Source organism: Dreissena polymorpha, chromosome 12, assembly GCF_020536995.1.
Source record: "Dreissena polymorpha isolate Duluth1 chromosome 12, UMN_Dpol_1.0, whole genome shotgun sequence".
Lineage (NCBI taxonomy): Eukaryota > Metazoa > Mollusca > Bivalvia > Myida > Dreissenidae > Dreissena > Dreissena polymorpha.
This window is the reverse complement of record NC_068366.1, coordinates 29,223,037-29,238,728: the sequence shown is the minus strand read 5'-3', so window position 1 is coordinate 29,238,728 and position 15,692 is coordinate 29,223,037.

Sequence of the window (15,692 nt, the reverse complement as noted above, 5' to 3'; positions counted from 1 at the left end):
CTGGACGGTGGTATATCCCTGATTCCGTCTTTGGTCCGCTTGTCTCTCTGAGAACTGCATTGATCAGATGATTAATTCCCATGATAAAGAGTACCACAAATTCTGTGCATCCGGTGACAATTCCCTTCTTAAACTTCTGCCAGTCCGTCAGCTGGTCACCTACTGATAACCGGATTTTGATACCGTCCAGGTAGCTTGTGGTGATTTTCTGGGTACTGGTTGGAACTTGGTAGTGTTGGATGGCTAAATCAACTGGTGAGGGTGGAACGATAGGCATTGTCGAGGTCGAGCCAGACGACTGTGAGGTCCTTCTTACCTGCTATTGCTTCTCGTATCAGTTGGGTGATTGCACAGGTGTGCTCTACACAGCCTTAAACTCCTATAACCCCCCCCCCCCCCAATCAACGAATATTTCGTACAATATTTCGAAACAATAAAGTTAACACATAATAAGTAAATGTTCATTATAGCAAAAGCCAAAATTTCAACGCTAGATGTGGTAATAGATTTAACAAGATACAAAAAAAACTTCAAATCTATACTAACAAGCATAGTTGATGAATAGGTAATCACATTTGTATTATGTGCATGCTCAGGTAAAATCTGTAGTAAATGTAAATTGTTCGGACATTTTAACTGGTAAAAGTCTGAAAATGACGGTTTAAATTAAACCACTTTTCGACAAAGACAATTTACTTTTATGATTAACTAAATATTTAACGATATATTCTTCATGAGATTAGTAGCCACCCCTGAACAACCCCCTTTTTTCTCTGGTGGGAATACCTAACTTAGTAAGAAACGTGTGAACGTATCAATACACTTGTGTTTATTCTTCTTTCGGAATAACGGTCTTTATCCGAGCATGTTCGGCAAAATCAACCAGGATATGTATATACTATACATAAAAAACGTGTACTCATATAAAACGCATTAATTTGAATTTGATGTTGCCACATAGACGATCTCGCTAGGACTAATTTCAAACACTATTTATTTCTATAAAGAGCCATACACAAATAAAGTTTCAAAACCGGTTTGTTTTCTCATGTCCGTCAGGACAAGTACTCCGCTATACGTTGTAACGCGGCGTACAAACAAACATGAACACAAATTATGTTGTGCGATTTGCGAGAAATGCATACAGACTATGAACACAATAGTACTCTAAATATCAAATTAAAATTCATACATATTTGTATTGGAAGAACAAATAATGTACAATTACATGTTGTACTAGCAAATTACAAGTGCAAACTTTTTGTAACCTATAATATTTAATCTAACGAATCTTGAACATAACTGTCTTTGCTATGTCAGTTTTCCATCTCCAATCACCCTTATGGAATCTTTCTGCAACGCTCCAAGCGTTTGCCACATTAGTGGCTTCACTTTCTCGCCGTGAGTGCGTACCAATGTCAAGTTAGGGACCAACTAGTTTTTAATCTTGATAATAAATTATCTTGTTCATGTGCAACTAAATTTTTGTTTTTCTGCATACATGAGGATGTAGTTTTAAAAAGAAAAACTGGTTTTATACAAAACCTCATTTGATTCATTTGACAATTTTGCTTATGACATATATTTTCACAAAATTCCATGTTCGCAAGCTGTAGTTGTACTTTTTGGAATCTTTTTATAAACCATTCTTATGAATGTCAGTTTGGTTTTGGCACACAATAATAACCAAATGATCAGATTTAAATTGGATGTCATTACAACGAAGCTCAATTACTTCGTTCATTCGCATGATACCTGTATATCCTAAATTGATAATTGCTTAATCTCTTAAATCATTGACATCAGTAGAATCTCTATACATCAAACACAATGTTTGTATAATCCCTAGTGAAAGTACATATTTCTTGTGGGCTGGTTTGACACACACACACGCGTTGAAGCTTCTAATGATTGCTTGATAAAACATTACATAGGATCATGTAAACCTTTTATATAATAAATCCATAAAACACAGATGTACAAACTATTAGATTTTCCTTGATCCTTCAATTGAGTCATGCACATTGCTACTGATATAGGTGAAGCTAACATTGCGACAGAATATTCGTCGAAGTATGATTTGCCATATTCAAATGAATAAATATTTCTCTTCAACGTAGTGTCTGATCTTAATTGTCCTAAGTAGCCAGCATTATATCCGCCATATCATATGTGCGTAGCTCATGTAAGCTCGCGCCTTCGAATAGTTCCTTCAGAGATCCTCTCAAAACAATTCGTGTCGAAGAGATGTACTATTTATCAGTACATGTATTGTAGTATGCATCTTAACGCTATCATATAACATAATAATCTATTTTACCAAAACAACTGAGAATCACCCAATCTCTAACAATGTTTTTGAAACAGTTTACACAGTCTCTCAAATGTCCGACTTTAAAAACAATATTTGAAAATAAGGCGAACTGACTGTGAGACATTAAGTGTGCATTTTGCTTTCTTGGGCTCGTTCTTTGTGCACCACCGGGGACCATATCATGCCATGTCTGCTCATATCCGGGAGCAATCTTATGAGTTCTATGTCCACTTCCGGAATTCATAGCATACCCTTTCCGCTCACTTCCGGCAGCCATCTTTCGGGTTCTATGTCAACTTTTGGGGACCATAGCAAACCCTTCGTACTCACTTCCGGGAGCCATAACATACCTTTCCTAGCCTTATGCCAGGCAGTTTCCTGATCACATGAAATCTTCCTTACGTCATTTTTGAAAAACGGAACACTAATCTCGTTTCTTCTGAAAACCAACTACCGCTTCATGTATTTTCTTAATGTATATTCACTTCCGGGAGTAGCTTTTCTATCTGTTCACGTCCTGGAACAGGTTGTTCTTTTCGTTAAGCTCATTTGTATACCAATGTGCTTGATGTTCGGGACTCAAAGACCATGAGTACAAACCAGTACTCTATTGTCAATAGAATTACACATTTTGAAGTTCAAATCAGCTTTTTATTTATCTCAAAATCGTAAACTTTGACATACTATTGCCGATCTACATTAGAGCTTCACCATTTGATAAAGCCTCAATAAACTGTGCTTCATCAGAAACTATATTAAACACGGCTGATTGTGTTTGAAATATTTCCTACTTTTCTTTAACTGCCTACCGTTTCTTTCCAGAACACAAGTTAAGAAATAGCTTGCTTTGTCACAATGATGTGAACTCTCCAACTAGCATTTGCCTTTATTCAATTGTATAAATGGCTTGGTAGCAATCGAACTTAGTTTTCAATTACCATCTGGAAAAAATGATCTACCATACAATTCTATCTACAAATCTTACTGGTAATACTTCTTACTTCGTTTGATTTATTAAAAGATAACAAAATCTAAGCCTTTTTTAAATCAAGCCACTCTTTTTTCATTCATGAAAAAATGATTAGAAAACCCCTGCTAGTTTGTTATCAAATTTGCTTACCAGTTTCACTTTGACGTGGATCTTTTTGATTTTTAAAAATAAATAATAATAATAAGTTATAAAATATTGTAGATGTTGTTTTTGTCAACCACGAATTTTAGCGCACATTAATATATCACGCATGTAACCTCATGTGTTTATGTTACAGCACAATAATACTCAAAAAGTTACGTTTTTGATTAAAGTTATGAAAATTGAGTTTCAAAGTGTTAGTATCGTTACTTGTAAAATATGAATTTTATAAATGCCCAAAGGTTTGTAATCGCTTGTTTGCGAGCGTACTTCATTATTTCTGTGTGTTCTATATTACACATATAAGCTCAACAAAGCAGCATTATATAGAGAAGTATACCCAACAGATGAAAATATGTACGTGTACTTATTATCAACAATGTTATTAAAGGTACTCGAAAATATCTCAGATTTTATAAATCATGTTTTGGTACAACAATATTTTTGTAATGGTTATACATTTTGGTCTCCTCAATGCCAATATTAATGTTTAAGTGTTTGTTTTTATTAAGCTTCATAGATTTTAATAACAATCATTTGAAGGACTCCTGATTTTTCTTAAATAAGAACAAAACTGTATCGTTCGTTTTTGAACAACATTTTTAAACACTTCACTTTGAAATGGTTATACGAAGTATCATATCCTGAAATGTTGGCTGTTTGCTGGATCGGCAAACATTGTATTTTATTGTTAACAATATAAAGTGAATCGTGTCAGTGTATGAGCAGTACCAAAAAGTGTCTATTGTTTTATACTTAATTTTTATAGAAAATACAAATGAACAATGTTAATTATCATTGAACACAATTACGTGGACATTGTTCCAGTTAGTATTAAACAGTTTGGAAATCCGTTCAAATATATGTTTAATACGTTCTTTAATATCAGTAACAAACGTTTAGAAAGGGCAAGTAAAAGATATTAAGATCAGGTAGACTTATTTGTTATATAAGCGAGTAATTGTTTATATTGTAAATATTGAAAGTACGTACGACGATAATATCTGATATAGCAAACCATAAAAATCCATGAATTCTATCAGGAGAGAAACTTAGGCCAGCATTTTTTTATTTGTTTTACGGGAAATTTTTCAAACAAATTGAGTCGGGGGGATAAATGAAAATAAAAATAAAAGCATGAAAAGTGAGCAGTCGACCAAAAAAAATAAAAATAAAACTGTCTAAACCGATTATTTTTTTTATTTTTGAAAATTTAAAATTCAGCCAATTTAACCTTATGTATACTTGCATTAACCGTTAAGTGTTTTATATATCTCATTACACTGTTGTAGACGCTTTTTATAAATATAGTTATATATATTTATAGGTAAAAGCACCTTTCTCATGTATTAAACTATATTTATTTAATATAGACTTTTAAACACGCCAGGTGTGTAGTGTATTATAGTGATCGTGAAACTTTTGTTGAGTTTATATCATATGTATGTTTATAACAAATATAGCATGCATTTGATTTAAATAAAAAAGACTTGAAAACTTTTTACGTTGTTTAATAGCTTTAACAACCAACTTTGTAACTTTCATCCATGGGTGGAATATGCACACTAAACAATACTCTTTAATACACAACAGACTTGCTTTATATCATGATAATTTGTATCAATCATGAGAAAAAATGAGCCACGTAACATGAAAATGGACCTTAGTGCGATTGCGACCATTTTGGCTCCAAAAGAGCAGTCTGATCAGGATCCAAACTGTTCAACATTCAGTCAGCACTTCTAAAGATGTTAAGCAAACACTTTGGATCCTGATCAGACTGCGCTTGATTTGATCTTGATCCAAACTGTGTGTAATGAAAGTTCTAGTACATAAAATGTGAACATTTCATTTAAGAAAACGAGAGTTATAGACTTATTAAAACATATGCTGCATTTCATTTTATATTCAGAGAGAGTTATAGTGTTTATATATGTAAAATGAACACACACTATATAATGTTCATATCCATTCATATCCATGATCAAGAAAACTATCAATATAATGATAGCTTAAACAATATACATATTAATTTTCACTTTGTCCGAAATTAACTAAACAATAAAAACACAATTACTTACAAGGAACTCAATATAAGATACCATACAACAGTTTGTGTTGCAAGCGTGCTTTCACATATATCTCCCACATATAAACATCTCTGATTCGTTACATTCAATAACAAAATTTGAAATACAAATGCAATAATTATAAAAAAAATCGTTTTTTGAAAACAACATGTTTGATGACAACAATATATCCCACAAAACAAAATCAAAGTCGAAATGTTTTTAACGTTTGAATTTGTAAATGTCACTCAACAAGAGTGCAAAAATGATCCTAGAAAATACAGAGAGTAAAAGGTTGGACATTAATTGCATGCAAATGTGTAATTATTTCACAATTGGTTTGATTGGTAACATATACTATTTTTAAATGTTATGAATAATAAGAGAATATGGGAAAATGTTACCGGAAATTATTATCATGATATATTATGATATTTTTAAAAAAAGGGTTGAAGATTGGGACAGGCAGGGGAGGCCCTGACTATCCCATTCTTGCAGACCCCTTTTGTAAACAATCATAAGGTTTAATAATATAACTAATTATATCAAGGAATAAAATACAAACAACAGTCAATATACTTAATCATACCCGGTCGATATTAGACTGTATCCGAGTTGTATTCCTGCCCAAAGTCCGATGTCGTAAAACGCGCTACCGATTATCTTAAACAAACTTCTATTTAAAAAACAACAACATCATCATGCTTTTTAAGTATGAGTTTCGATAATATAGAGGACATTTTACAGAAAATTGACATAAATGTGAGTATAATTTATCATAAAAATACCGACAATGACCGATTTAGCGTTTAAATTTCCGGTACATTTTAGTATATTTACCGTACCCGGGGTACATGTAAGTATACTTAAGAGTACCCAGGGTACATGTAAGTAGTACCTGAACCGACAATAACCAATCGAGCCCCATTAACAGGTACCCAGTTTTTGTTTGGTTACAGTATAACCAAAACTGGTCAAAAGGTACCGGAACAATGGTTAAAATGTTGATATAATATAAAATTAATATATGGAAAAAATATTTTAAGTTAATGAAGAATAATAAGCATGTTAATTTGCAACTGTGTTAAAACTTGCTTGTGACTTTGACGGACATACGAACATCCGGCCCAATGTTATTTTCTTCAGAAGCTGTGTTGCATACTTTTTTTCTAAATAAAGAATATATATGGGTGGGTGGGGAATGGGATTATTGATGCAAGTACATGTGGTTTAGTCCTCATGTTCATTATAAAGAAACGTAAAGTAGTACTTCTTGGACATTTACGGGATGTTGATTTTTATCTATAAGAAATGTTACAGGATCTACATTTTAATAAATACGCATATTTATTAAACCTACCCAAAACTTTTTAACACATCGAAATTTAATATCAATGGTTACACCTCTGGATCATCTGCAAAATTTCTAATTATTTTTAATTTCGTATCACAATATGGGAATGATGTCAACAATGGTGTTCTGAAGATTAACTGTTCTAATTGAAATTGTTTCTACTCCGTTTTTAATTAATTTGATTTTAAAATATGCTACATTTGTCTCGTTGTTGTTAATGTCCGCCATTTCGGAAATGCAATATGAAAATCATTTGTTAAATACACACCGATTGTCTAATAGCGTGTGGTATTGGATGCAATAGCCAATGAAAATCGCTGACGCTTTACAAGTCGACTTGGCACAACGAAACAACCCATATTATAAACAAATTTTGAACAACACTTTCGGCAATCTTCGCAATTCTTTTTACTAGTTTTTGATAAAATACCAGGTCGGCGGTTGAAATGTAAATAAAATAAAAAAGTGACTTTTATTTTTATGTGTATTTGTCGAAAAATAGGGTCGGGCGCTCCCGTAAAACAAATAATAAAAAATGCTGGCCTTATGGTGTTATCGACTTCTTTTAAAACAGATCATCAACTATTAGCATATAATGATACAAAACCGGAATCACCACATTTGAACGGTAAATGCACATACGTATGTGCTTTATTTCCCAAAGCATCGTCTTTTATTGTTTTATTTATTTCAATGCTTTTGAATATATTTTCATACCCAACATAGCCATAGGCTGCAAAGTGGTAAGTTCACTGAGCGGTTAAATCTTACCACACAGTGTGTTTAACAAGGGAGCTATACAAACAAAGGTCTCTGGTTCAACCACGCAAAGCCGATAGTTCTATGCATATCCGCATTTAACATCCACTACTCGCGTTGTTAACCCGGTATCGAGACGTCACATCAGAAAAGGGAGAGCACTCGATTGAAATAGGCATTAGGCAAACTAAACTTGAACATTTTATTCACTGAACGTTTAAAAGATTCAATATAAAAAACGTCCAATCGGAACGGGAGTATTAACACGCGTATATCGCCTGGCGCGTGGTTCGCGCAATGCTCGTATGATATAATCTACGATTATTCGTGCAACATTTTCTGAAAATCGAGAGAAAATTAACGTGTTTGTTGTTGTGACCACTTCAGTAGTGCAGTCGTCTGCTTCACTTTGAATAAGATGCGGAAATTTAATGAAGAGTAAAAGTGAAATGACAAACAAACAGCTAATAAACGCAGTTAACCGTAAAGGTAGAAAGCACGATTCACAAAATTAATGTGTTATATACACAAGGTTAAAGTTAAAAAAAGCGTAACTGCGGAATACTTTTTTAGGCATTGCACGTGTAAGAATAAATGCTTTCGTAATAGTATTAACATAATTGTTGGGCTCAACAACTGCCACTATACAAAATAACTCATTTCAGTAATAATGATGGAATATTATTCGCACGTTAAAATATCCTTTTTGACTAAAAGAATAGGAAAATATGCATAACGTGATTGTTGTGTGGTAATCGTGGGATGAGTTGATTATGCTGCCTGTAAGAGCCACGATGCACTATTGAATATTCTAGAACATAAAAACAAACTTAATACCTAACGCGTACATTGACAATGTATCAGCTTGTGTTCGGAAATGATCCGGGCTCTGCAGGACAAGAGCCTTTATCCGAACACTTGCCTTTATTATAACGCGAATGTGTCCATTCATCATCACAATCACAAGATCTATTATCATCAAAACGTTGGGTCCTTGTCGTTGGCAATATATTTTATTTCAGATGTCATGAAATACCGAAGTACATAAAAACGCGATCATAATTGACAATGAAAAAACGGAGAGTAAGTTGGTTCCTTTTTCCTAGTCCCTTATTCGAATAGGGAATAAGGAACAGTTCCTCATTCCTTATTCAAGCTAATCATATTTGATATAGGGTTGTAAAGAAAACTTATACATGCAATTCTTCAGTAAATTAAAACAAAATGACTCGAATACATTGAATTACGTTACATATTCATGTTCATAGGCATAAGTTTTTACTTCAATATCGAATATGAATTTGTTAAAATATTAGGTTTTTTCCGTTGATGAACCTCGCTCGTTGCTTTAAATAAATGCCAAGGATATTATTAGGTCTTTATAATGTCGTTTAATATCGATTTTAAGAATAATTCCTTAGATATTAGTATACGTCCGTATACTATTGCATGTATTAACATAGAATTGTCCACAAACAATTTTGTCTGCCCTAATATATGTGATTTTCGGTAACTATAGCTTGTTTTATACAATCTTAATGAAATGTTAAATAAAATAAGCTTAATTAGAAACGTGGCTTGGGAATAAATTTGGGCTGTATTAGTCAAGGTCAATATCTTTTTTATGAAAAACAAAATGTAAATGCTCAATTCTTATCTGTTTGAATGAAGATATTGAATTGGATGAAGGTACCATACATTGAAAATCTAGAGTGCATTTTGAGCCGTAATGTCAAGGTCAAAGTTACTTGAATAATAGAAACAAGCTTTCGCTCTATATTTTTAGATTGAGCCAAGCTGTTACATTGTGTGTCTCTGTAGCTTACCTTTACACCAAGCTAGGGATTGCATTTGAAGATAAGTTGTGGTCACGGTCACTGTTACTTTAAATTAAAAAACAAACAGTTGCCGTCAATATTTTGTATTTCAATTGATGTATTTGACTGTATTTTTACGTAGCTTTTATTTCCATATTGACAAGTCGGATAACGTTCAAGATCAATGTTGTCATTATAGATATTTGCTGCTCAATAACTTATGTGTTTATGAAGGCAGAGGGGGTAATCACGTGACAAACAAGATGACGACGTCCATGCCGTGGCATGTATGTTTGGTCGTTGTATACCCTGTAAAACTTGTATTATTTGTTTTAATTCCGCTCACTTTCCAGCCATATAAGGAGGAAAGTTACTGGCTTTTATTTCATAGTAATATAAACTCTATATCTCGTCTTTACTCGGTGCGAAATTTCTTAGCGGGATAACCTAATTAGGGCTCCACTAAGAAAATTTGCGGGGAGTAAAGTCGAGATATAAAGCGAATTTAAATACGAAATAAACACTAATCACCTTTTTACTGATATGGCTGAAAAGTGAGCTTCATTTAAAAAGTAAACAGAAGTAATAAAGGGTAAAAAACGGCGAGAAATAACCGTCCCGGTATGGACGTCGCCGTCTTGATTATCACGTGATTACCCCCTCTGGAAGGTATTGGGCTTAAATTTTGTTTAAGGCAGTTTTTCGTGAGACCTTACTTGATAATGCAGAAATATGTTAATGAAATTACATTACCATATCATACATTTAATATTTAATCACAGGTCATTGCCATGTTGTTGTTTTTTTCTCAATCATTTTTGTTCCATTGTTTGTACAACCAATCAATATGTCTTTCACATGTTAAAGATACCAAGACTTTCAAACGGGAGTATTCGGTGGCACGTTTGAACCCTTGTTGTTATATGGAATAAAGTTTATTCTCAAGCGTGTCTATTTCAAACAATATTTTGACATATAATTTACAAATATGTTTTAATAAATTGTTGTGAGCTTTTGCTGTTTTCACACTTTTGTTTAACAAATACCATAAGGCAATATATGTTACATCTATTTTATGTAAGACTTTCAAAACTCCACAACACACCAGATCGCTGAAGCTAGTGAGGCATGGAGATAATATTAAACCCATTCGAACGGCAACATGGCATATACATTTTCTGGTATTGCGCCAAGTTTCTGTTTTGTTCTTGTATCTTTTTACGCTTTGGCTTGTTCTCTTTTATGCGGAAGTACTTTTCCTATTTTGCTACGACGATCGTGGTTAAGATATAAAAAAAAGCTACCAGAAGTCTTATTCACTGCAAATCCTGAAAAGCAAGCAATAAACCGTTTGCATTTGCCTTATTGATTAAAATTAAGTCTTAATTTGAAACGCGATCTCAGAGAACTTTGTAGAGAATCTACATTTCTGCCCAATTATTCAAATGTAATTCTTTAGGTTTATCAATAATTATAACTAGCCTCAAGAAATACCATATCTAACTGTAATTGCACCTTACCGTGTAGACGTCTAAGGTTTCCAATTTGTCATGGAATTGTCTATTACCATGCTTTGAAATTGTGGGTTCAAGCGATTGTGCGATGACATGCATGAAGTCATGAGGATTTCAGATTTTCTAATAACGTACAGAAAAAGGGTTTAGGCGTTTAATGTCACAAATTTCACCGATTTTCATCTGCGCTTAAGGCCAAATTAAGTTTATCAATTCCCGCCGATAACGTTTTATAGCGCCCGCTTTGATTTTCAATCAATGACATTTGTATTTAAAATTTATAAACATACCAATCGTTATTTAAATCGACATGACTGAAGGAAAGAGCGATAATCAAAAAGTTCAGTGAATCATTCCGCAAATCCGTGACATTGTCTACGTACGTTGTTTAAATCTGCCACACCACAAAGTATTTTTTTAATGAGCAAAACATAATTTATACCATTGTTCCAAATCAATGTTAACAATATTTTAATGAATACAGCTGCTTACAAGAGGGTGGTTGACACAAAATCAAAGTTGTAAAGTTCTTGTTGACATGCAATCGTTTTAATATATTATTTTAAGTAAAATGTAGAAAGCGTCCCTATACCCTTGTCAGGTTTTTATAATTCTTTCATTCTAATTGACAAGGTGATGGACCAATGGTGATGCCACTCCCATTCCTTACAAACAAAACGTTGAAGATAACAAGTTGTTCAAAGTGTATAGTCGCGATTTGAGCATCAGTGGCATACAAAGAAGACACGGCTTTAATCCCCATACCGGTTCAAAATCATTACTATATTTGCGATATATTTTTGAACACATTTCAAGTTATAGAGAAATCAATCAATAGTCGGAAAATAATAGTTTAATAATACAATGTGAGATAACTACTTAAAATCGGATTTGAGTATAAATATGCACAGTATTCTTGAGATTACAAACACGTGCGGGACTTCATTTACATGTTTCGTCTCACCACATGTACCATATCTGTTTTGAGGTTCAGTTACCTGTCGGTGCATATTTGCAAAACCCAACAATGTCATTTTATACTTTTTGTTTCGTAATATTTATATTTCAATATTGTCCATAGGACCACTTGAAAATTTATATTGATATTTACTAAAAACTCACTCGCAATAGATAGGTTAATCTAATTGAAGGGGAAAACAATGCACAACAACCATTACGTTTGTTTCAGTATTTTCAGAGTGACTACCCTTTGTATATTTGGGATTACCAATCGGTAATAATTGTTTTGTAGTAAATGCCCTATAATACATTTCGCAAAATAAATTGCAGCAAATGCACATCACGAGCTTGCTGTTATTCGTATCCACCGGACTTTTTAATCGGCCCTTGCCGTATAACGGCCCCTGGCCGTCATCTAGGCAGCTTATAGACGCACGGCTCAGATCTACCGTATGTTATAATCTTTTGATGTTTTTAACTTAAATTTTGTCAGGAATATATCTTAAAAATTATTAAAAGTATCAACTTCAAACTTAGTGTGTTGGTTGATCTCAATCAGGGGACGTGGATTGCAGAACAACGATCAATTTTACAGTTATTACCTTTGTGAATGTTTATCCTAAAATTGTGTATATTGCCTAACCTGACTATAATTTGAGGTACCAGGATTAGAGGAGTTCATAGCTAGAGAGAGTGAATTGTCGGGAACCCAGCAACAATTACGATTCGATTTAAATGACCAGTCCATGATTCGGCGGCAAAGTTTCTTATCCACTTTGTCATAATATTGTTCTGAACGATGTGAAGTAGAGATTTCCATGTCGATGTGCAATTAAAATGCAACTATGTTTCATGTTTAGGTTTGTTAACATTTTCATATGAAAATTGACCTCCTTGTCAAAATACACTTCACTTATTCGCACAACAACAGTTACAATAGTATAGCTAACGGTCAAACAATATAATGGTTCACCAGCCATTCGATATTACATTCAATATTTGAGGTATCATCTATTAGCTTCAGTTAACTGTTTTCAAAGGCCGTGTAAAGGGATTCTCGGTTAGACGTCTTACAGAAACCTCAGATGAAAAATGTTTGCGAGGCATTCTTCAGTCTATCGTTTTTGCTTATTAGATTTGATTCGTCTATTTTGACTTCCCATCAGATGTAGCCTTTCTATGATTGGACTTGAAAGATTAACTTGATTCTTAAGAGGGCATTATGTCTGATATATTTGCAACACTTATTTACTTATCAGGTTTTAAATTCATAGCTTACTTGCTTTGTCACTGGATGCGATGTCTTACGTGTTCTCTAAGCATGATTTCGTTTTTACTTTTTAAAAGGTAACTATTTCATTTTATGAAAAAAACGTTATTAACCTCATCACCTATATTGTCTTGCAAACTTTTTTCATAAATTTGATAAGTTTTTTATTTAAAATTGAAATGCATAATATAACGTAGTAAAAAATATGTGAAAAGGATTGTTCATTAAATTTGTAAAATAAAAACACATACGTTCAAAAATAAGAATTAAAATATAATTAAGCCAACAAAACACGAGTATGACTGTTAATGCTTAATTTTCATATGTTTTGGATAAAGAGAAAATATAGTCTGTATTCAAGTAGATTTAAAAAACTTATCTTCAATCGTTTTAAAAACACATTTGTATCATTGAGTTTATCACAATTTCGAATTTAAGTGCCGATAACAACCATTTCGGTCGATCTGTATAAAATTGATCTGCTTTTTGGACGGTAACACGAGCTTAGTCATCTTTTATCATTCAACAAAGAGAAAATCTTCAGTCAACTTGATTTCAAACTTTTAAGCAACTGTGTAACTTTGAGCTGTTGTTATAATCTTTTTATGGTGGCATGCCTTTGACCCACTAATTTATTCTTTTTTTTATCTTAAACGAAAACAACAAATTTATTGTTTGATATTCAACACATGCTATCAGAAGAGAGCGCTCTCGAATATTCGATGTAATTGGATACATTTGTTTGATAACGGGCAGGAGAAAAGTACCTAGAAATAAAGTAGTCTTAACAACTAACGGTTCAACATCGCTTATAGGAGCAAATAAGGGACTTCATTAAACTGGTCATTATTGCGAGGTCATCGTTGTACTACCGTCTTATTTCATATCTGGCCTCTAATGGTGTGTGCTTGTAATCGCCCTACAGCAATGAACAAGTAATATATCAAGAATGAACCCATCGCCAACGGGGGTCTTTGCTCCTAAAGTTCAACATCGGTTTGAAAGGCCTGCACTTATAAAAAAATTTTGAATGTCCTTGCTAATTAATATACCGTAGTTGTTTCACATGTATAATGGTCCTGTCAAATCTCAATTATATATATGCAAACAAAATAATACACATTCGTAACCTTTAAGCCTTGTTAATTTAGATGATTTTTTTTTCATAAAATGGAGAGTAAGCACTCACGCATTTTGTGTGTCTTTGCAGTATGTGACCACGAGAAGACACAGATATATTCATTATATAATTATACATACACAATGCAACAGGTTAACGACATTGTGTACAGAGAACACCAAGGCCGCGGTTAATCACGTAGTACGTGAATTTCTGAGCTCAAAGTATTTGAAAATATACAGAATGCTTACCAAAGCGTTATTTCATTGCATGCGTTGCACCATGGTATACATGATTACAAATCGGGAAATCCCCATCTATCGCTATCAATACACCTGAGCGGTATGTTATCTCTTAAATGAACGCGTTTTTTGTTTACGGCACTGTAAAATGATTGAATGCCTGGCAACTTTGAAACAGAAAGAAATAAATATTGGCACTTTTAAAACATTATAACTTACCAACCCTCAGAACAGATAAATATATTTCGGGTTCAAAACTTCCTTGTAAAACCTCTGTTTATAATATGTATCTCAATTTTATTATTTTTGTCTATACACCACAATAGCTGCATGAATCACACTGAGGTTAAAGTTTATTTCACGAAAAGAGTGCAACATATAGGTTAAAATGTTTTAAGTCTAAAAAAAAGAATGGTTCGGTGATTTCTCTTAAAATGTTATTTTTTTCAGTTTAGCTATCTTAGCCATTTAATTAATGATAGATTGGAAAATCACCATCATCAAAAAAATAATGATAACATTAATAATCTCAATCAGTGTCATGATCATCATGATTATCGCGATCATCATGATCATTATAATCTTCATGATCAGCATGATCACCATGATCATCATAATTATCATGATCATCATGAGCATCATCACCATGATAATCTAATCATCATGAGCATCATCATCATCACCATGATGATGATGATGATCATGATCATGATCATTATAATCATCATGATCACCATGATAACCATGATCATCATAATTATAATGATCATCATGAGCATCATCATCATGATTATCATAATCATCATGAACATCATGATGTTTATCATCATCATAAACATCATGATCATCATTATCATGATCATGATCATGATCATGATCATGATCATCATGATCATCATCATGATCATCATCATCATCATCATCATCATCATCATCATTATCATCATCATCATCATCATCATCATCATCTTTACCATCATCATCATCAACATCATCTTCTTCTTCTTCTTTTTTTTCTTCTTCTTTTTCTTCATCATCATCATCATCTTTTTTCTTCATCTTCTCCTTCTTCAACATCGTCATCATCATAATCATCAGTAACAGACACAATTCTATGTGTAAAATATGTAATCTATGCACG